Consider the following 23797-nt stretch of genomic DNA (forward strand, 5'->3'; position numbering starts at 1 on the left):
ATGGGCAATGGACTCCTGGCTCCACTTTTAATTCTACTCTATGTCTCTTGTCTTTCTTTACCATGGCTTCTAACTCTATATTTCTTCAGTCAATCACTGCCAGTTTCCACAGGTCTCAGCAGACACTACTCTCGGGGTGGGGCCCCAACACACACAACTGCAATAGGGATTTTACCTAATAAATGCAAACATAGTAACCTAATCTTTTCTACCCTCATATTAACCTGAAATTAGAAAAGCAACAACAATAACAAGAAAATTGAACATTTTTTTAATAAGTGGATACTTTCACAACCATTTCATTTTGAATATTTTTAATGATATCTATTTCATTATAACCTTAAACAGTTAATTTTTAAACTTGTAAACAAAAAACAAGATACTTCCCTCCAGCTTTTTTTAGTACTACGTTATTAATAAAGTTTCTATTATTTTCAAGTCACTTTCCTTCTAATAACTTGCTCATAGCTCACCAGTGCCACCACAGGCCGGGCTCAGGGAATCAATCCCCACAAGGCTGTCCATTCCTTTCACACTGTGGTTCATTAATGGTATCGTCAATGCCCCTGTGAGGTATGGGCATTTGCGAATGCCTGATGTTTCCTGATTACTTGGCTTGCATTTTATTCTTTCACCAAGAAGTCATTCCCACTATGATGTCACCAGGGAACACATTGCCTAGTGGCACATCCTGTAAAGTATGCGCACAGTCATTTTCTATTACTCTAGCATTTTATATCGCACCTGTTAATTTTATTTACTTATTTTGCTTCTGCTAGGCTTAAACATGTTAATGATTTCCCGGGTAAAATGTAATAAGTTATGCATGAAATTATCCAATGAGTCTGTCAGTTCTCATTGTCCTCAAACTCACTGATATTCAGAGTATCTAGAAAGTTTTATTTGAAATTAATTCACTGTATAAATTAATTTATAGTTTGCAGTTTAAAAAAAAATCTTTCTGTTCTTGTGTAAGATTTAACATCTTCTTTGGATAAGTGGAAACTGATAACATCAACCAGAAAGATTTAACAGCTAGAAATTATTTAATAAGCACTACTATGTACAAGCACTTATTTGGGTTCTGACAATAATGTGATGGCAAAAGATAAGAATGAGGAGTCTTATGAAGCTTTTTTCAGACGTATTTGTAGAGAAAACAAATATGCACACACACGTATATATATAGACCACAAAATACGCTAAAATAAAACAGAATAAAATGCAATAGGGTAGATAATAAAATAATGGTTGAGGGTGTTGTGGCACTGCAGCTAGAGTAGTAGGAAAAAGCATCCTGAGTAGGATACACTTGAACTGAGACTTGAAAAATGAGAAGAATCATATGGAGGTCTGGGAAAAGAATGTTCTGGGCAGAAGAGACAATTAGTGCCAGGGCTCAGATACAGAAACAAGCATTGGTATGTTCTAAGAATAGAAGGGGAAACAATGGAGCAGAAAAGAGAGTGGTAAGAAATTACTTTGAATCGGTACAGAGTGGTCCAATCATGTTTGATTTGTAAGCCATTTCATTGTGACAGAAAACCATTGGAATGCTTTCGGCAAGAGAGCTGTATGATTGATTTATGTTTAAAGTTTAGCCCACTACTCTGTGAAGCAAGTACTACAGAGCATCAACAATGGAGTTCTTAGTAAAGTATCTCAAGAATAGAAGAAAAAGTATCCGAGGTTCTCAGCTCTACTATGAAACCAATATATAAGCACCCACACTTACACGTGAAAGCTGTAACCCAACTACAGCCCAAGATGAAGGGGAAAGAGGCGGGGGAGGAGAGGCAGTGGGTAGGATGGGTGGAGGGAGGGTAATTGGTCATACCATACCTATGATGCATTTTATAAGGGTACATGTCAAATCTACTAAGTGTAGAGTATAAATGTCTTAACACAATAATTAAGAAAGTGTGGGGAAGGCTATGTTAACCAGTTTGTTGTTAAGTATTTCAAGTCATATATAAAACCAGCACAGTGTGCCCCATAAATGCATTAATGTACACAGCTATGATTTAAAAAAGAATAAAAAAGAAAAAAAGAATTGAGTTTGAGGCTCAGAGCCTGTAGCTCAGCAGCTAGGGTGCCAGTCACATATAACAGACCTGGCGAGTTCAACTCTGGCGCAGACCTGCCAAATAACAATGACAACTGCAACCAAAAAATAGCCGGGTGTTGAAGCAGGCACCTGTAGTCCCAGCTACTTGGGAGGCTGAGGCAAGAGAATCACTTAAGTCCAAGAGTTTGAAGTTGTCGTGAGCTGTGACGCTACAGCACTCTCCGAGGGTGACATAGTGAGACTCTGTCTCAAAAAGAAAAAAAAAGAGAGAGAGAGAGAGAAAGAGAAAAGAAAGAACAAAGTCTGAGTTTCGAGGGTTCACTTGGGAACCTAATATACCAATCCAGGTAGGGGATGACAAAGGCTTGAAATTGAAAGGTACAAATATTGGTGTTATCGATTAACACACTGGAGATGTATTCTGAGAGTAAACACAACACATGATTTGCTCTTGGACTGGATGTGAGAATGATAAAGAGAGAGAGGTGAAGGGTGAGCTCGAGTGTTTCAGCCTGAAGAATGCATGGTAGACAAGAAAATGAAGTGAGGGTACCTGGTGCTGAAGCAAGGTTTAGAGCCACAGACCAAGTGATTTATATCGATGTATTACATTTAAAATGTCTGTTAGACCTCCAAGTTGAGATGTTAAGAAGGGAGTTGAAATGATGAGTCTGGAGCTCCAGGGGGGAGGTCTGGTCTAGAGAGAATAAATTTCAGAATCAACATCAATAGAGATGATCTTCAAATCCATAAGAAAAATTAGAATATGAAGCAAACAGAATAAGACAGTAGAAAGCCTCTCTCCTGCTTCCTCTGCACTACCCCCTTTATATACACACACCCCTCTCTGTTTGCTCAGCTGGGAGCAATCTTTCTCCAGACTCCCTTTCAATTGTCTTTTTTTCTGTGTCATGACAAACTCATGACACTGATTAGATTTTGCCTTCTACTACAGATTTTTTTTTAAGTTTTATCTCCTCTATTGCACCCTCAGAGAAAAGCCCAACTGACAGTGACTGCACTTTCTATCAAATCTCACCGAAATGTGATTTCCTTTGCTCAGCCCTGCCCCACAAGTTCATATGGCAAATACAGGGTGTCCATAAGGTTTGTGTGCAATTTAAAATGGACTAGTCAATTACTTTAAATTGCATGCAAATGCTGGGAGAATGGGGACTGAAGACCCCATTCTTGGCAAAGGAAAGAGGAAAACTAAAAAGCAAGCTGAGTGAGTGGGAACAAAGAAAAGTCAGCTAGTTTACATTTAAGTTAGCCATTGCTAGCAAGCTACTTGCCTTTTGTGAAATTCTAACCTGTTGGGGATATAGCTTACAAATACCCTGCTAGGTCTATGAGCACTCTGAGGAGAATAATGGTCATAGAAAAGTCTATGACAAGTCCTAGAAAAAGATACATTTTCTAGGGCATTTTCCTGCCCGTTAAACAGGCAAAGCAGATACCTATTGTGGAGATTTGCATTTGCCTGGGTCAGAGATCAAGGGAGTAGCTCAAGCTCTGAGATCCGGGCAGAGCTTATATCCCTTACAGCAAAGGAAAATCCTCTGTGGTGTCTCTTATCTTTCTTTACCGTGGCTTCTAACTATATTTCTTCAGTCATCACCAGTTTCCACAAGTCTCAGGGGATGCTGCTCTCAGGGTGGGACCCAAACACACACACTTTATGGACACTTATTCTTTCATTTGGCTTTCCAAACCTCTGTTGACCCCCATATAAATTAGGCTCTGTGTAACTCTAGATTCATGTTCTCCCATGGTAAGAAAACCATTCAGAAGTTCATCATTAAAAAAAATATGAGTTCCACATGTGCCTGCATGTGATGGAGTGAGACAAGTTACACATGCTCTGTGTCTAAATGCATGTATATATGGCTTCCCTAGAAAAATGAAAAATTTCAATTTAATACTAAATATATATACAGTGCTTTATATTTACAAAATCTCAATCATCATTATTTAACTCACCAGAGTCCTCCTGCTTATTAACTATTAGTATTACTATACAATACACATGTGAAAGTGTCAGGAGTCTTCAAAAATTTGATCTAAGCTCACGAGATAGTAATAGTACTAGGATTAAATTCAGAACTCTATCTATAATTGCAATCTTCCTTTCATTCTAACAAAGCTTTTTGTGAAGTCCCTAATATTTAAGTTTACTCTTCCTGCAATCTTTTCCTTCCCTTCACTTTAGGGGTTTGGACATAAATACGTATTCACATTAAGGGATCAAACAGCCTGGACACTTTAGAAAGGTCTTGGCCAAGTGAGAAGGGTAGTGTGACAGACAAGATTATAGACCCATAAAGTAAAACTCTGTAAAGATTTGCCATTGGTACTGGACTTAAACACTAAAGACTTAAATTCTTAGAATCAGTTTAAATAAATGTCCTGAAGGTATAAAAAGAGGATAAAATAAAGTCTTTTAACAGTTAGTTATTATACAATCTCATTCAATTTTCTGTAGTTTTATTTATTTTTTAAAATTGTAGATGGATAAAAGGATACAAATGATTATTTTACAATGTTTGCATTTGTTAGGTAAGGTCCCTGTTGTAGCTGTGTCCAGCACCCAGGACGTGTGCCAATATACCTTACACTGCCCATTAGGTGAGAGCACACCAATTACCTCTCTTCTATCCCTCCCTCCTTCCTTTCCCTCCTCTCTCCTCTTCCCTCCTCCCAACTTGAATTAACTCGAGCTCTTCTTTTGTGTGGACACGTTTTAAATAATTTTATTTCCACTGTTAAAGATATTTGCTACTGTAATTTAAGGTACAAGTGAACCATGAACAACTTATTTTCTGATGCACTGGTACTGGCCCCAGGAAGCTAAGAAAAGAGCTCAGAAAAATATCCTGCACATTTTAGTACAAAACTGAATAGCATCCATAAAATATTGAGCAAAAGTAGGACTTTTAGAATTTTAATACAGTCTATTTGATTTTATAATTAAATATAGCCTACGAAGATTAATTAAGGCTCATAGAGAGGTCCAGCTAGAAAACTTTTCACTTACCCTAAAAAATGTTTTTTGTTTGTTTGCTTTTTTTTTTGTTTTTTTAGCTATATTATAGAAAAAGAATTGTTTTTGGATCAGATGTGAGTTTGATTCTTGCTCCTCATCTTATTACAAAATGAGACCTTGAACAGTTAGCTAACCTCCGTGAGCACACTTTCATTATCTGCACCACACGAGGCAAAAACTCCAACTCTGTGTAGTCATTGTCACCATTGATGTTAAAATACAAAACATATCCATACTAAGCAGACACTTAATGAAATTGTCATTGTAAGCATAAGGAAAATATCCATACTACAGTGCTCTGAGCATCTGGTATAGTGACTGGCATGTCCTAGGCACTTGATGAATATTTGTTGATGAATCAGTATTAGATACTGATGTGACACTGAAGAGACTACTCTTTGCTTTAATAGCTTTCCTCCTATGTGTGAAGACAAAACGTGCTTCCTTATTTCATTTAACAAATATTTATAAATGACTACTTTGTGTGAGGCACTGTGTTAGACTCTGGGTCCTGGGAGTAAGCGTAACTTTCAGACAAGTTAATAGAACACATCTTAAAATGGGTGATTTCCATACTTGATGATGAGTTTGGCAACACGAAGAACAACATGACCTTACAGGAAGAGTACTCAACTGAGTTTTGAGAAACTTAAGACTTTTCAGAGAACTATTATGATGTTTGACCCATACAAAAGTGGTAGAGGAGCTGAGCGATGGGGCCATGATATAGGGGGAGGGAACAGTATACATCCTATAAAAAGCACAGCTCTTCCTGGGCCTAAGCGCTACAGTGTTAGAGACTGCACCCTGCAAAGAAACTTGCCAATTTTCTTCAATATGTCACTCACTGACCTTTCTAGGTGCTAATCACAGATAGTTGCTCAGGCACTATTGTCTTCACTGCCACCAGGATTCAGTTTTGGCAGATCACTTTTTGATGCCCCCCAGCTGTTTTTCTTGTACCTGCTTCACTTTGATTTCTTGCCTGTGCCTGACATCAGTTCGTGACCTTTGGTGGCTTCCTACTTGTGCGCTGGTGTGAAGATGGAAGCTTGTCTGTGGAACACAGTGACACTAACAACCAGCAGACACCACCCAAGACTAAGCTGGGGGCATATAAACAGTCCTGATGTCCTTATTCTAAAGAAACACTTTTTTTTGTTTTGTTTTGTTCTTCAGTGAGAAGATGTGTTTAAAATTTCTTCTCTATTCCAAATATCATCATAGGTACCAGGGAATCAAAATAAACCATCTGTTAGGAACTCATTATCCAGCTGGGTAAATAACATGAAAACAGATCCATAGCACAGCAAGAGAGATGTTAATAGAAATCTATGCAAAGATCTAGTAACACAGAGTCAGCTCTTCTGTGGTAGTCAGTATATTAATGCAGCTATACTACAACTAAACATATATATTACAAATGCACATACATGCACACATCCCCAAGTATATCAGGCATCACAATGTTATTGTTTTCTGCATTATCTATGATTAAATCAAGATAATGTAATCAAGATAACTTGATTAAATCAAGTCTTTTATGTTAGGGACATGGTTTTACAACATGAAAGTCTTCCTTGTCCTTGAATTTTAGATATATGATTCAGAATATTTTGTTCTAATTTAATTGTCCACATTTTGTTTTTGAACAGATTTCAATCTATTTTGTTGTGGGAAGAGAAACTCCATCATTATGGGAAGGTCTATTTATTATAAACCTTGAACAAAGAAAATGATATAATGAAACATATTCATTCATACACAACTCCCCACTGATATTTTTATTCATTATGTTTTATTTTTATAAAAAGATGAATGCTGAAATGGATTAAATTTATTTAAAATAAATAATTCCTAAGAACTGTCATACTTTAGCATTCTTAGGTAGATAAATTTAGAAAATTTTTAAGAGTACCTACATTGGATTTGATGCCACGCTAGGTATAGAAGCCCCTAAAATGAATGCCACAGTCTCTGTCCTTAAAGAGCTATCACTCTAGTCACAGATAGAGATAAAGTTGATCTGATGTGGTACGGAAAAATGCTCTTCAAACTCAGGCTGGGTTTGCAAAGTGAAAGGGGATCGTACAAGGTCTCCTAGCCAGAGAGGTATAACCTTAACTGAGATTTGAGAGTCATTTCTACAGTTACAGAATCCACATTCGATTTTGACCTCACATCTTTATTCATTTCTCTGTTCAGTGGTTTGGGTTAGCTCTATAAATGGAAACTATATAGAGTTTGGACAAGAATCAATTTGAAACCAGCCTATGGACCTGTTTCCTTAATCTGATGGTAAAGTTTGCAGTGCACAAAGAAAACCCTCACTCTTTTGATTCTTCTTTAAATAAGTTGACACTGACGCTTAAAGAGAGGGTGGAAACTGATGTGTGGTCCTTCCCATTGCAGAGTGATGGAGTGGAAAGGGAAGATGAAAACAGCAGAACAAAAAAGTGGTATGAGATGAGAGATGAAAGAATTACAGTTGAATAGGAGCTTGAGTCAAAGACTTTTTTATTGTAACCATAATTTTATTTTTTTCTTAATTTTTAGAGAAATGGTTACATTTTAACATAATTTAATTTTTTTCTTATCTATGTAATCATTTTTTTGTACTCCTAGGAATAATGCATAAACATGTCATAACTTTGATGTTTGGTATTTCAAAAATTAATAGTTACTTTGCTCAGCCATGTTGAAAGCACTGAGAGTGGCCTTTTTGTTAGAAGTAAAAAAACAAAACACACACACACACTATCTATGCAGCCACAGCAATTAGAAATATGGCTGCATGTAGAAAAATTTCATGTACATCCATAGTTTAAACCACTATCTACACTGATGAATACTTTATACTTTCTGATCGTACTTCCAACCTGCCGTTTACTGTGTCTGCTCACTGCAATTGACGTTCCATAAACACTTCAATCTCAATATCTGACCTCACCATTCATTTTCCCAAGCTTACTAGTCATCTTGTATTTTTTAACACTGTGAATAGATACTATTTCCGCCAACGTATTTCAACTGGAATTTTAAGGTTTTATCTCAAATTCTCACTACTTCCTTTATACTCTATTTCCTATGACTTTATTACCCGTCCCCAAATAAACCCAGACTCTGTCCTGTCATTCTATGATAAATATACCTCAAACAAGTCTTTTCTCCCCCAACTGACTCTCAATAGACCAACATTACTACAGTTGTGAACAGTCAGTCTACTTCTACAGTGAACTTTTTATGATGTAAATTTCACGACATCATCTTCCCCTTGGAGGCAGCTACCTAAGCAGCAGGAAAGTCCGGATTACTTCCTCAGCAAGGCCTAGGGAGCACTGCAAAATCTGGTCCCTGCTAGAAAATAGTTCTCCTTATCTGCTGTAGCTTTCTCCACGGTAATCTTCTACCCTGGAAACATCAGATATTCTGCAACATTCTCTTAAGTTTTTGGATAACTCCTACAAAAAGACATCAATGTTCTGCTAAAACTTGATCTCCCTCAGGAAACTTTTCTAGACCCCAGGCCGGTTAGAGCCTCTCCTTTACTCTTCCTTAGCTCCTTTATCTAATAGCCTTTATCAGTAGGTACCTAACAATTCATAATCTATCATTTCCAAAGGATTCCTTAAGGGCAGGAACAACGACTTGTTTATCTCTGTCTCTAGCGCTTTCTGTTGGATTTTCGTAGAGTAAGTGTTCACTCACCAACAGTGTTTTGAATGTATGAAGGCATAGATGTACGAATGGATGAATGAGTGAGTCAGTGAATGAACCAGGTTATGAAAAGCTACAGGACGAGCTTCGAATAAAGAATGATGCTAACTGAATGGAACCCAAACTTCACACGAGGCCCTTATGCCATCCAAAAGCCCTGTCACTGATGTTTCTGTCACCTCTAATGAGTCACTTAGTCTTTCATCTGTAAAGCTTAATTAGTGCTTTGACAACAAGTGTAAGCGCTTAAAATGCTGGGTGTTAAATTCATTGCTTCATAATCATTGTCGCGCTCATGTTCATTTGGAATAAAACTACAGGATGCGCGGGCAACCTCTGGCCGCCTGCCGCGCTGCCCACCACCCTGCAGCAGCTGCCAGAGCTCATGATGCTCCCAGCTGGCTGGGACCGTGTTCCATGTCCTTCTTTGTTGCCCTGGACATCCAAACAGTGACCAAGGCAGCAACTATTTACTTAACACCTACTGTGGGTTGAGGGAGACCCCCTCCCCAAAATAGAAACAGCAAGGGTAGCGGGTGCCCTGAATAGCAGGCAGCTAAGAGATCCATACGCCTGAACACCTTTCAAACCGGAAAGCCTCTTTTCTTGACGCAAGGGCCAGGGATGAAGAGCCCAGGCTCTATAAAGGCACTGTCATGGGAACTCAGAGCTGGGCCTGTTTCTCACTTTTGCTGTAGGGTGCTTGAACTTCCCAGACTGGACCTTAATTTTTCCCATCAGAAACAGATAAGACAAGATGTGTGTCTGCACCCTTTAACTGGAACAGCAATTGAGGGGTTTTTTTGTTGTTTGTTTGTTTTTAAGACAGAGTCTCACTATGTCACCCTCACTAGAGTGCCTGGAGTCTTAGCTCACAGCAACCTCAAACTGTTTGGTTCAAGTAATCCTCTTGTTTAAGCCTCCCAGGTGGCTGGGACTACAGGTGCTTTCCACGATTCCCAACTATTTCTTAGAAACGGGGTTCTCGCTGTGGCTCAGGCTGGTCTCAAACCCGTGAACTCAGGGGATCCACCCGCCTCAGCCTCCCAAGTGCTGGTATTATAGGTGTGAACCACCGTGTCAGGTGGCAATTGAGATCTCTGGTAAGAACTGAAACATTAATCTGGATGTTTAAGCAGGGAACTTGTGTACAGATAGCTGAGCTGGGTTGTCAAGTCTTGCTTTTTCAGTAGATACTATGCACAGCACAACACATTTACACAGGGCAATTATTTTAATAAACAGATCATAACTAAGGCACATTCTCAACGCAACGGACCCTAACTGTCTACTCTACAAAACAGAAGGAACAATGCCGGGAAATCTCAGCAGGAGAATCGGAAAGGGCGGGAGGAGTGCCGCTGCTCTCGCGAGATACAGAGATCTCACGAGAGGCTCCACCCTCCCACGGCCCTATAAAGGCTGTGGCTGCCATAGCGTTTACGTGATTCCTTTCTACGGAGGAAACGCGAGCCGGCTTCCGCTGTAGGCTGCGGTGCACGTTCTGTCCTGTGGATAGGATGGTTGCACCTACGGCCACTCTGGCGAACTCGGCTCGGCGCTGAAGCGGCTGCTGAAAGAGGAAGACACGACCAAATGCACAGTCTCCGGCTGAAGTTTGTGAGTATTGAATCCTGCTTGAACTTTTGTTTTCCTTCTCCTGAAAAATGGCACTAAGAGGGAGCTGGATTGAAACCATGGACAGAGAAGACAGTGGTCACAGCAGCACTGAATGCGTGGGGAAGATCAAGACAAGAAGAAGGCAGCCGACCGTCTGAAACCTTTTCCTGATTCTACTTTCCGATTTGTGGACAAACTATTTGAGGCTGTGGAGGAGGGCCGAAGCTCTAGGCATTCCAAGTCTAGCAGTGACAGGAGCAGAAAACGGGAGCTAATGGAGGTGTTTGGTGATGACTCTGAGATTTCCAAAGAATCTTCAGAAGTAAAGTAGCCATGAATACCCCATTTTGAGGAGGTGGAAGAAGAGCCAGAGGTGATCCTTGGTCCTCCATCAGAGAGCCCAGGCATGCTGACTAAGCTCCAGATCAAACAGATGATGGAAGCAGCAACAGGACAAATAGAGAGAAAGAACAACCGAGCTTCCCTAGCCCCTCTACACCTCAGCCGAAGACTCCTCCTTCCTCCCAACCAGAGCAACTTCCAATTGGCAACACTATTCAGCCCTCCCAGGCTGCCACTTTCATAAATGATGCCATTGAGAAAGAAGGAAAGCAACTGAAGTACAAGCTGGAATCCAAGCCCAGCTGGCACTGAAGCCAGGACTCACTGGCAATGCCAACATAGTGGGCCTGGCTAATCTCCATGCTATGGGCATTGCTCCCCCGAAGGTGGAGTTAAAAGATCAAACTAAACCTACACCACTGATCCTAGATGAATAGGGTCACACTGTAGATGCAACAGGCAAGGAGGCTGAGCTGACACATCACATGCCTACTCTTAAGGCCAGTATTTGTGCTGTGAAAAGGGAACAATTCAAGCAACAGCTGAAAGAAAAGCCATCAGAAGATATGGAGTCCAATACGTTTTTTGACCCCCGAGTTTCAATTGCCCCTTCCCAGTGCCAGAGACGAACTTTTAAATTCCATGACAAAAGGAAATTTGAGAAGATTGCTCAGCGATTACAGACCAAGGTTCAACTGGAGAAGCTGCAGTAGAGGTCTCACAGGCTGCTCAAAAAAACAGACATCTATATCCCAACTAGGCTTGCCCTCATTGCTCCTCAAAAGGAATTAAAGTAAGGCGATATCCCTGAAGTTGACTGGTGGGACTCTTACATCATCCTCAATGGCTTTGACCTTACAGGGGAAAATCCCAAGAGAGAAGATTATTGTGAAATTACAAATCTTGTGAACGTCCAGCCCACCTTAATCCTCCAGTTGACAGTGACACACCAGTTTCTTTGGGGGTATAGCTTACCAAGAAAGAACAGAAGAAAGTTTGGAGGCAGACAAGGAGAGAAGCACAGAAAGAACTACAAGAGAAAGTCAGGCCGGGCCTCATGCCGCCTCCAGAACCCAAAGTGAGAATTTCTAATCTAATGTGAGCATTAGGAACAGAAGCTGTTCAAGACCCCACGAAGGTAGAAGCCCATGTCAAAGCTCAGATGGCAAAAACACAGAAAGCGCATGAAGAGGCCAACGGTGCCTGAAAACTTTCAGCAGAACAGAGAAAGATCAAGAAAATGAAAAAGCTTAAAGAAGACATTTCACAGGGGTTACACATATCTATATATAGAGTTCGAAATTTGAGCGACCCGGCCAAGAAGTTCAAGATTGAGGCCAATGGTGGGCAACTGTACCTGACGGGTGGTGGTACTGCATTAGGATGTCAACGTGGTAGTAGTGGAAGCCCCAAAGCCCAGAAGAAATGTAAGCATCTTATGCTGCATCGGATAAAGTGGGATGAACAGACATCCAACACGAAGGGAGATGATGATGAGGAATCTGATGAGGAAGCTGTGAAGAAAAACAACAAATGTGTACTAGTCTGGGAGGGTACAGCCAAAGACCAGAGCTTTTGAGAGATGAAGTTTAAACAGTGCCCTGTAGAAAACATGGCTCGTGAGCATTTCAAAAGCATGAGGCTGGACACTACTGGGACCTTGCCCTGAGTGAATCTGTGTCAGAGTCCACTGCCTGAGCCTACTGCAAGCCCTTCCTCCCCTCCTTGCCTTTGTCTCTTCAGTCCTCTGCCTTATTCTACTTCCAGGCCCAGCCTCAAATGTGTATGATATCTGAACTGTGCCAAGCAGACACTGGGACAAAGGGAGGAGACCCTAGTCCCTTCCCAGTCAGCCTGGTGTTTCCCTTTATTCCCCTGATGTGCGTATGATTAAAGAGTTATTAAAAAAAAAAAAAAACTGTAAGAGGGCAGTGCCTATGGCTCAAAGCAATAGGGTGCCGGCTCCATATGCCGGAGGTGGCAGGTTCAAACCCGGCCCTGGCCAGAAACTGCAAAAAAAAAAAAAAAGTGTAAGATACACAATAATACTCCATTTTCAATTAAAAAACTAGGTTCCCTCTTGCCTGAAATAGATTTAATGACAGCTGGCTTCCAGCTGCTCCTGAAGATGCCTCAGCTTCCAATATGGGAGTATTACCACTTCTGAGATTCAAAGTTTCTTCTTTTAATTCCAGGATAACACTCCATGATGCCTCCATCCTGGAGGCCTACACGGGGTGAGTAATTAGAGTGAATGGGAAGAGAGCTAACAGGCAATTCTCTTAATGGGGACCGTTAACTGGCTCACCGTCGGTTAGAAGGCCAGCAATGTTACAGCTTCTCTGCAGGGCCCGAGTCACTGCGCTGAGTGGTCTACTGCAGAGAAAAGAAAATGCAATTTCTATCTCCTACAGCTTTTAAGCAAGTGTGGAATTAAGGAGAGTGCAAGTTAAAAAAAAAATTACATGAACTAGAAACAATTAAATTCAACAAACATGTTTTTGAAGTCCTACTATTTAAAACACTGTTAGTAGGTTCTGTGGGAGGCACAGGTAAAAATGAGTGTGAAATAGTTCTGATATTTTAAAGATTCATAGCAGTGGAATTTGCCACTAATAGAAATGAACAATTTATAAAGACCAGTATGGAGATACAAAGTGATGAGGAGATAGGAAAGGGAAAGTTGATTTCTGGATTAGGGTTTGGAAAAAGCTTTTCAGAGGAAGAAACAGCTGTGTGTCTGGCTGGGCAGGCTCCTGAATTGTATCCTTCATTCCTGCCAGATTCTGAAAATGTTGAGAAACACAGATTGCAGATGTAAGGCAAAATATCACTGTACACACTGATGCTAGGCAGGGAGCCTCCTTTACCACTAAGTGGGCTTTCAGAAATTGAGCCTTAGACCTAGGCAGACTTAACCATCCACCGTGGTCATGCAGATCTGGATTTACCCTTCCACGTGGTCAGCAGCCCAAACATTTAAGACTTAGGAACTCTGGACCTTGCTTGCTTTAAAAAATATATCATGCACCCGAGGAGAAAGGTAAAGATGAGCTGAGCCTAATCTTCCAAATCTTACCAAGTAGATAAGTCATTCCACCTCCACAGAGAAAAACCCAAAGCCACACTACTTGAATTTCCTCCAAGGAAGGGGACATTAGCAGTGGGAAAAACACATTTGTAATGTATGGTAGGATCTTAGTGGTGAGAGGGAGGGAAGGACATCTCGGGGAAGGAGAACAGTTAACTGTGAACTTTCTAAGCTAGCCCTGAGAAAATGGAAGACTGTAATGATTAAGAACATTCTCCCTGGAGTAAAACACATGTGGGTTTAATCCTCACTCTTCTTGATCTCAATAATTCACTTGCTTTCTCTGAGCCTTGGTTTCTTTGTCTGCAAACTAGAGACTTTTATACTCACCATTTAGAACTCAATGAATAGCTATCATAATGTCTATTACCAGAGGGACTGGACAAGGGAGTATGTCGTGTAATCCAGCATCCTCCTTCACAAAGTGATTTTGGAATTTGAGCTTTATTTAATTACTTATTTCTTTGCCTATAATTCTAGGACTTTGGGAGGCCGAGGGAGGTGGATTGCTTGAGCTCAGGAGTTTAAGACCAGCCTGGGCAAGAGTGAGACCCTGTGTCTACTAATAAAAAAAAAAAAAAAACAGCTGGGCATTGTGGTGGGTGCATATAGTCCCAGCTACCTTGGAGGCTGAGACAAGAGGATCACTTGAGTCCAGGAGTTTGAGGTTGCTGTGAGCTATGACACCATGGCACTCTACCCAGGGTGACAGAATGAGACTGTCTCAAAAAAATAAAAATAAAATGAACAAATAATATATTTCTTTCTACTTTATCAGCTTGGTGAGATAAAATTCCTTGTACTGGGTTTTCTTGAAGTGAATCGTGCCTATGACACAGTTAAGTCCACCATATTTCTGTGAAGTGTCAGTATAGGAAGAGAGTGACATGGATTTGTGGAGCAGGAAAAAACAACATGGGCAGATACAAAATCATGTAGAGGTGAGTTTGAGGATGTGACAAAGTGTAAGGGATGTGGTGTGAATGTAAATAAATACTACCAAAGGGAATAAAGGCGGAAAGAATAGTAGGTATAACCTCATTTACAATTTCATCCTTCTTAGAGCATCTGATTTTTTTTTTCTTCTCAAGAGTCTCACTCTTGTGGCCAGGCTGGAGAGCAGTGGCCACTTTTATTTCAGACTGTTATGGGGGTGCAGATGTTTTGGTTACATAAATTGCTTTGGTACAGTTTGAGTATGATTTGAATATTAAATACACATCATTTTTTCGACTTAGTGGAATCTGTGGTTTATGTGAAATGGTCATTTATAAGATGACACTAGGTCTTCCAAGTCAGACACACCTGGAGTTGATGATGACATCTGATATTTGATAATAGATTCCTTCTGAGAAAACTATGTGATATTTTTGAATTTCATCTTATTCTTCAGTAAAATGGGTTTTATAATGATACCTATCTCATAGAATGACTGCAAAGGTTAAATGAAAAAATGTATATAAAGTGTTAGCACAGTGTTTGGCATGTGGTGACACTTCAGTTTGTGTTTGGTATTTTTATTTCCTTTAAATAAGAGAAAGGGAAGAAATCTTTGAACTCAATCAAACTTACCGCTAAATTCCCAAAAAACACTGTCATTAAATTTTATGTCAGATGATTGTGTGATTATAAAAGAATCTTTGGAGAAGGTCACACTTTAGCTCCATGTATGTGATTTTCCTTTACAATATTTTTTTCATTCTATGCCTGCCAGCTGCAGTTTAAGTGCATATCCTCTCTTCAGTATTTCTGGATTGGCACAGGCTGATTTGGTGTATGATTTAATTTATGTCTCGTGTATATGGTATGTAGTGTATATAATTGCTATATATAGTATTTTCATAAAATGTGCATCATAGAATCAGATCCTAAGTCAGAAATTCTCTTTCAAAGGCAGCTGCATCCAAATGATGCCTTCCCTGGGGAAGGAATGATTTTGTTTTCCCTTAGGGTCACACACAGCTGTAAATGTGAAGAGTAGCTGACAGAAGGCAGTTTTTTCTCCAAGGAGAGCTGCTTTTCCCAGGCATTAGTGCCATAGCACCCCCGTTTTTGGTTCTGTCCCTGTGGATGGATGTGTTTTTGTGTGGGTTCCCAGAGGAGCGGTTATATTTTATGATTCCCTCCGAGGATTAGGATGGTGCTTGGCAAGTGTTCACTGGATACTCATTTGTCAGCCAACGGTAAAATACAATAAACAGATAACTGTAGTAGCAATGGGAAGTGATATTCCCTAGCTTCTCAATTTACGTGACACAGTGTGAAAGCGAGACCGCAAAGCACACGTTACGGAATAAAGATTTGGTAGCATTCTTAGCCTCTTGGCCACGAGCTGCCTAATTACTATGTGATACGAAACTTACCTAGATGAAGCAGACCCATAACATACGTGAAAAATATTGAATGGGTAAAAAGGATTTTTGTATGTATAGAGGTTTTATGACCTTTATCAATTGTTTAAAGGATCCACAAGTCAAAAATTAAGGACTATAACACTGATCAAAGCTTTAAATTCATAGAATTCTCTTCGTATGCAAGCATGCTTATTAAAAATTTAATCACATTTTGCCTGGAAATGCTTATATGTGTGTATCTTGGCACTATTTACATTCAATTACATTCAGTAATGCTAACCAAAAACCTAGAAAGTCATCCCGGACACCTTCTCTCTCCAATGTGATCCACATCAAATGCTGTCAATTTTACTGAATAAATACTGTTCGAATCTGTCTACTTTTCTCCAGCTCTACTAGTTAATCCCTGCTATCATCATCTTTCATCGGGACAACTGCAATAGACTCATAACTCTTCATTGTTATCCAGCAGTGTCCTCCACCAATCCATTCTCTGTAAGGCAGCTAGGGGAACTTAAAAAATGAAAATCTGGGCGGCGCCTGTGGCTCAGTCGATATGGCGCCGGACCCATATACAGAGGGTGGCGGGTTCAAGCCCGGCCCCAGCTGAACTGCAAACAAAAAATAGCTGGGTGTTGTGGCGGGTGCCTGTAGCCCCAGCTACTCGGGAGGCTGAGGCAAGAGAATCGCTTAAGCCCAGGAGTTGGAGGTTGCTGTGAGCTGTGTGATGCCATGGCACTCTACCGAGGGCCATAAATTGAGACTAAAAAAAAAAGAAAAAGAAAATCTGATTATATCTTCCCCTGAATAAAACAATTCAGTGATTTCCCATTTCTCTCAAGGTGAGGGAAAGTGGTCCAAAAATAACCCTGTGTGGTCTGGCGCTTGCTCACCTCTGCGGCTGCCCCGCAGCTGCTGTTTGCTCTTTCCATTCCGGCCAGAATAACCTGGGAATCCTTTACATATGTCATGTCCTCTCTGCCAGAGGTTCTCACAATGGATTAGTCCCTCTGCCTTAAATACCGTTTTTAAATTTTTTCATCACGTTAACTCTATTACTGTTTTATTTCTCCATGCAGAACACATTATTTCAGCAAGCTGTTCCATAATTTCCACTATTATGCACATTCAGGAAACCACACTCCTGTATTTTCAGAGCACTTATTCCAAGTGTGTGTATGTTTTTATTTACTTGTGATTATTTGATGAATGTGAATCTTTCCAGTTAGATTTCAGGCCCACAAAAGCTGGTGATCTTAACAGTCAAATTTCTACGTCTTAGTATTGTGCCTAGTACAGAGGAAGCATCAGTAAATTTCTAAGCTGAATAGTGTTCCATGGTATACGTATAGCAAAAAGAAAAAGTATAAGTGGAGCAAATGAACAAATGACCACTTTCAGTGATTTATAAGGAGAGATTCTGAATATATGGTGTATTGAACTAAATGAAGGATTTATAACAATTTGCCCTGAGAGAAAATGCCCTTTGAACTCACTTTCGGTCTACATGGTCTTGGAAGTAGAAAGTATTGTTTCAAGTTTACTGATGCAGAAAACCGAGTCTTGGAAAACAAATAGATAAGCCTATGTGTTAGTTTCCAGCTCTGGAAAGAGATCGGTTGTTATGTTCTAAGACTCAGTCTTGATTGTGACATCTAAATGATTTGGGGATGGCAGCTGGCACAGTTAGGGACATTCTGTGTCTACGTTTGTTAGCTCAGCTATGAGAGAAGCTTAGATTTGGTTATAGATTCAGCAGCTCTGAAGATGACTTACTTCACTGCAGCACTTTTTTTTCTTCTAAATGCATGAATAAAATTCTCATCATGGAATCAGACCCCAAGTAGAGTTTAGTCACCAAACTCCCCCCCTTTCTAGGCCTTATCTCTTTCTCATTATCCTTTAAAATATGTGCAGTAGAAGCTGTGGGGTGCCATAGAGATTGCTCTTCAGAATCCAGGCACTCATTCTCTTAACTGCCAGGAGTGTTGATTGCTGACAATTCACAGCCAAGTTCCTCTCCAGGAATTTTCCTCATTCAAAAGCAGCTAGGAAGCTGCCGGCCCAGAGCACTCCCTTTCCATGGGAGCAGCTTGCTTCCAATGAAGCAAGATGTGAAAGTGTAGAAATTGCCCTCTTACTGCTGCTGCAGACAGCTCTGGAGGGTGCGGTGGCATTCCCTTTGAAAGGGAAAAAGTGGCATGTTTCTTTTTTTTTTTTTTTTCTATTTTGAGACAGAGTCTCACTTTGTCACCCTGGGTAGAGTGCTGTGGCATCACAGCTTACAGCAACCACAAACTCTTGGGCTTAAGTGGTTCTCTTGCCTCGGCTTCCCAAGGAGCTGGGACTACAGGCACCCACCACGGCGCCTGGCTATTTTTTGGTTGTAGTTGTCATTGCATTTGGCAGGCCTGACCTGGATTCGAACCCACCAGCTCCGGTGCATGTGGCTGGCGCCCTAGGCCCTGAGCTACAGGCGCTGAGCCAAAGTGGTATGTTTCAATCAAGCATAAGCAAGACAGCAGTATGCTGCAAGAGCAGAAAGCAGGTAGCCCAGAGCCCATGTCATCCACTCCTGCTAAGTCAGTATTTCTCTCAGAGCTAACATCTCTGGTTGTATGAGGAGTCTTTTATGACCCAAGGACAGAGAAGAAAAAAAGTTCAGCTTGATTCATGGATGAGCCAGTTTAGTGTGTGGCTATAAGCCCCAAATGGGCTATGACTGCTTTGTAGACCTTCTCAGGGTGGTCCTGAAATATAATGGTGGGAGAAAATGCCTCCTAGTGGGTAGAACTTTGGTGAATATCTAGTTTCTGTGGGAAGAAAATTTGCCTGAGGTGAATACATATAGATTACTGAACAGTGTTTAATAGCTTGCCTGGGGACTGGGAAGGGTCCTGAAAAGAAATAAAAAGGAATTCAGTGGTAACAAGAAGCTCTGGGGGAAAAACAGGTGCACATGAACCAGTGAGTGGCCTGGGTGTGAAGGTCTTTGTGCTGCATGTTGAAGTTCATCAGAGAGCGTCTACCACATAGGAGGCACCAAACGACCACTTGGTAACAGTCTCCGAGATCAGCCAACCCCTGTTGCAACGGTGGGCTCAACAGCAGAGTAGTGACTAACTACGCATGGACCCTGATCCGGTTACTGTCACTGTCACAGGTTCAACCAAGAAACAACAGACACCACAGCTGAGGCCCTGGGAGACACTATAGCTCAAGGAAACAAACCAGCTGTTTGGCAGCGTGTTATCTTCCTTGTACTACTTCTACTTTGAACGGGACGATTGATTTTGACTGAAAACAATATACATTCCTTTTCTTCCTACAGGGCCTCAGTCAGAGACTCTATGGCAGCTCACAGAGCAGTTCAACTACATGGCATCCTGCATAATGTTGAACTAGATCAAGGGACTCACCGAACAGCCCAGGAGGCATGATAGTGGTCACATGTACGTGGGACTCACTCGCCCTATCACATCTGCCAGAGGCTGCCAAACATATGCAACAATGGGACACTGTCTTAGGTGTGATGCCCTAAAGGTATAACTGAGACACTGTCTTAGGTGTGGTGCCCTCCAAGGATGGGGTACCATTCTCTAAGATGGCATAAAACAGATTTAAGCAATGTGTTCCTAGGAGGTAAAATACATTCAGTTAGCAATAAGGCAATGGAAGTGTACAAGGATCCACTTACCTTCACTCCAAGGGGCTCACTAGGGGCTCTTGTACTTTCCATCTCCACATTTATCCTTTACAGGTATTGTTAGCAAAAGTGCTCTGCAATCCAACTTCTACATGCAAACCTCAAACTCTTAAGAGTTTGTGGAGGGTTCTGTGAGTTAGAGGTCCTAATTTTCAAGGGGGAATGCTTTCACTAAGGGGCATGGTGAAATTAACGCTTCTTTAGCTTTAGCTGCCACTCAGTCACTTTTTCACTTCCTGAGTGAAAAGATCAGCAATCAGGGAAAGGAGCCACCACCTTGATGGGGACAGAGGTGTGGCCACTGACGCCCAGTGTCCACAGTGACAGGGAAGAATGTGATTATCACTTGAGTAAGTCACTGAGGTTTCTTTTGGTGCCTTCTTGCCACATCTTGACAGAAAACTAATGAGTGCAATAGTCATAAACTAAGAAGGACATGGTGACCCAGAGCTCAGAGCCCTCAGGGATAAAGTTCTGGAATCAAACCAGTAGGTGAGCAAGCAAGATAAGCATGGCCAAGGGTGAGGGACTCTGGAATGCACAGGACAAGATAGCAATGGTGTCATGAAAGACTCAAGATCAACTTCAGGGGGTTGGTCGGCCTGTGGTTTGTTTCACCACGCTTATTCTTGTATGTTTTCCCTGGAAAATAGAGTAACCAGAATCTTGGAGTGACTATCTCTAGTAGAGTAAACTCAATATATAAAGTAACTAGATCCAATAATACACAGACAGTAGTAGATATAAGGAATCTGTGTTGTTAGAGGTAGTCCCATCCATGGGAGCAGTCTTTCAATGCAAAGATGCAAATGGGGGCAACTCTGAGAGATTATCCAGCTTGAGCTCCAGAGGATAAGCAAAAATTCTCTGTTGCAACTGCTTCACACTTCAGCTTTTCTTTCTGTCAAGTTCTGCTTTGTTTATCCTTACAGGTGTTGTTAGCAAAAATGCTCTTCAATCAAACTTCTACATGCAAATCTCAAACTCTTAAGGAAACCCAGTTTATGAAATTTGTTTTATAATCTCAAAAGGCAATTCAGATACTCAGTTGGTCCTCTGGGGCAGTAGTGTATAATTTAGGATAACCTGAAAGATGTTTTAGGACCATTCCTTACGGTCACAACCAGATTCATTAAATTAAGTCTCATCGATAAGATGTTATGGGCTGAATTGTGTCCCCAAAGTCATTTGTTGAAGTCCCAACCTTCAGGATCATCATATACAAAGATAAGGTCTTCAAAGAGGTGATTAAGTTAAAATGACAATGTTTGATGGGTCCCTAATCAAATATAAGTGGTTTCCTTATAAGAAGAAAAAGATACCCAAAGACAGAAGGATAACCTGTCTTTGAGGCAGCAAAAAGGGGGCCATCTTAAGGCAAGAAGAGAGGCCTCAGAGGAAACCAACCCTGCCAGCACCTTCATCTGAGAAGGTGAAGCCTCCAGAACTTTGGGAAAATAAATTTCTGTTTATTTTTTGTGTTTTTTTTTTTTTTTTTTTTGTTAGGGAAGCCCTAACGAACTAATACCTAAGGGTGTTTTAGATTGAGGATGTCATATTCTGTTTGATATAATGAGTAAGTACCTTCTCTTTTCTTAAGATGGCCAATCTAAATTAGAGAATTCATTCTAAAATTTCGCTATATGAATACACTAAATTATTGGTGGATGTCTATAACCAGGAAGAAGGCCTGGGTCCTCTTCTCAGACAATTACTACCTGTCCATGTTGTAAAAACTTTCCACCCCCGTGAGATAATCAAGATTGCTGTATCAAATATTTAAAGAGAGAAAGAAATATTTTTGGTTACAATATTTCTCATTAATTTTATTATATTCTAAAGAATAAGAATTACAATCTTGTCCAAAGAAATCTGTAACCTTGTGGAAAGATTGGACGCCTGAAGGATATAAAGAGACAACTCACGTTACCTTGAAATGCCTAACCTCTAATCTGTGATCACTGTGTGACTAAGGCCAGACCAAACCAAATCCGGTCAGAAGTTTTTAGTTCGAAATGAAACGTTGGACCAAAGACCAGTAAAGTGGAATCTGCCCCTACCAGCTCCTTATAATTCTGTGGTTTCTCACACTGTGGTCCTTTCCTCTCCCCAGCAAGAAATGGCGTGGGTCAAATTATAATAACTAAAATAGTATTATAACAACAAATACAATACAATAATATAATATCTAACAAACATTTATGAGCACTGATTGCATGCTGATTAGGGCGCTAATAACTGTGTATGTTGCCTCAACTCTGCCAACATCGGGAATATACCAGCCTTAGTCAGTCCAGGCTGCTCTATCAGCAGAGCCCTGTCTATCACTCTACCCAGACCAAGTATCTTAAACAACAAACATTATGAAAGATGGGACATACAGAATCAAGGTCTGAGTCTGATTCCTGGTTGCAGATGGGTACATTCTTGCTATATCTTTACATGGCCTATTTTTTTTTGTAAATGCACATGTATAGAAAAAGATCTTATCTCTTTCTTTTTGTATAAGAACATTTATTTCATCATGCACTTCCTACCTTTCCAAATATCATCACAGGAAGGGTTAAGACTTTAGCATGTAAATTTGGGAGGGACACAAACATTCAGCCTATAGTAGTACCCATTTTTAGAAAATTGATTTTTAAAAGCAGTGAAGAGCTTGGCCTCAGCTCAGGTGGTTAACAGCAGGGGCTGATTTAAACTCAGAATTCTATTCTCCAGGTAGCCCACACTTTTACACACAGGCTATCAGTAAAGGAACTCTCTGCACAGAACTCCAGACCCAAGATGGGGTCCCCTGAAAATTCCTGTGCCAAAACAATTCAAATCTGCTTCTGGGAGAAAAAGAAAACCAGTATGTAAGAGGGACTGAACATTTTGGAAATTATTCTCATTTCAGAGACTGCTCAGGCAGATTTAATGGACCCGAGAGAAAAGGTGGATGAGTAACTCTGCTTGACCCATTTGCCCTCCTTCCAGGCCTTCCTTTCTTTCATTTGTTTAGACCTTTAAATAAAACATGGGACTAGTCAGCCTGCAAAGTGCTGCTCTTGGTGCTGGAGGTGCAGAAGTGAACTAATCAGATATAACTCCTTGCTTTCATGGAAGGTTTTCTTCCCCCTCTCTTCTTCTTATCTCTCTGCTTTTCTTACCATCTCCTAATGACTCCTTCCCAACCTACTCTAGGGGGAAGCCAGTATCTCATACCTTAGAAAGCCTTGTCTACCCTGGATCTGCGGAATGCATGTGTGGTCTCATTTCATATTATTTGCATGAATGGTTCCTGCCTCTTTTTCACTTTCTTTTTCTTATTGTATTTTTTTCTTATGCTATGTTTTTCCCCATTTCTTGCATCAGCATAAACTTATCACAAAACATGATTTTATATCGAATGGTCAAGAGGTTACAATCTCACTGTAAGTACATAAGAAATTATATTTATACAACATAGGTTAAAAGAGGTAACGACAACCACTCACATCTTAAAAGAAGTCCACTATTTGGGGCTCATCTTCCACTTCTGTCCAGTGGGGGGTGCGCGGACGGGATTGGTGAGGGTTTTCTGGCCTGGCTGTGTTTTAGAGTCACCTGGTGAGCTTTAAAGACTCACCAGTGCTTGAGCTACGTTCTAAGACCTTACTTAACTGACCAAGTTTTGGTCCTGAGAATTGGTATTTTGTAAACTATCCCTAGGCAATTTTAATGGTAGCCAGAGTTGGGAACCACCAGACTGCACCATTTCTTTAGGAGGTTTCTTAGTTTAACATTCAGTCACCCGTAAATGTAACCTTTGTAAAATATATACTAAAATTGTCAGTGTTTTGAAGGCTCAGATTTCATCTCCGCATCCTAT

At 40.7% G+C, this 23797-nt stretch overlaps 1 protein-coding gene and 1 pseudogene across 4 annotated transcripts in view; one reads left to right on the plus strand and one right to left on the minus strand.

Moving 5' to 3' along the window:
- Nucleotides 1-23797, minus strand: part of GRM5 (glutamate metabotropic receptor 5) — a 521853-nt gene that overhangs the window by 187668 nt on the left and 310388 nt on the right. The gene's annotated exons all lie outside the window — the stretch shown is intronic.
- LOC128565262 (U4/U6 small nuclear ribonucleoprotein Prp3-like) lies at nucleotides 10548-12491 on the plus strand (annotated as a pseudogene).

This window comes from Nycticebus coucang, chromosome 14 (assembly GCF_027406575.1).
Source record: "Nycticebus coucang isolate mNycCou1 chromosome 14, mNycCou1.pri, whole genome shotgun sequence".
In the NCBI taxonomy this organism is placed as follows: Eukaryota; Metazoa; Chordata; class Mammalia; order Primates; family Lorisidae; genus Nycticebus; species Nycticebus coucang.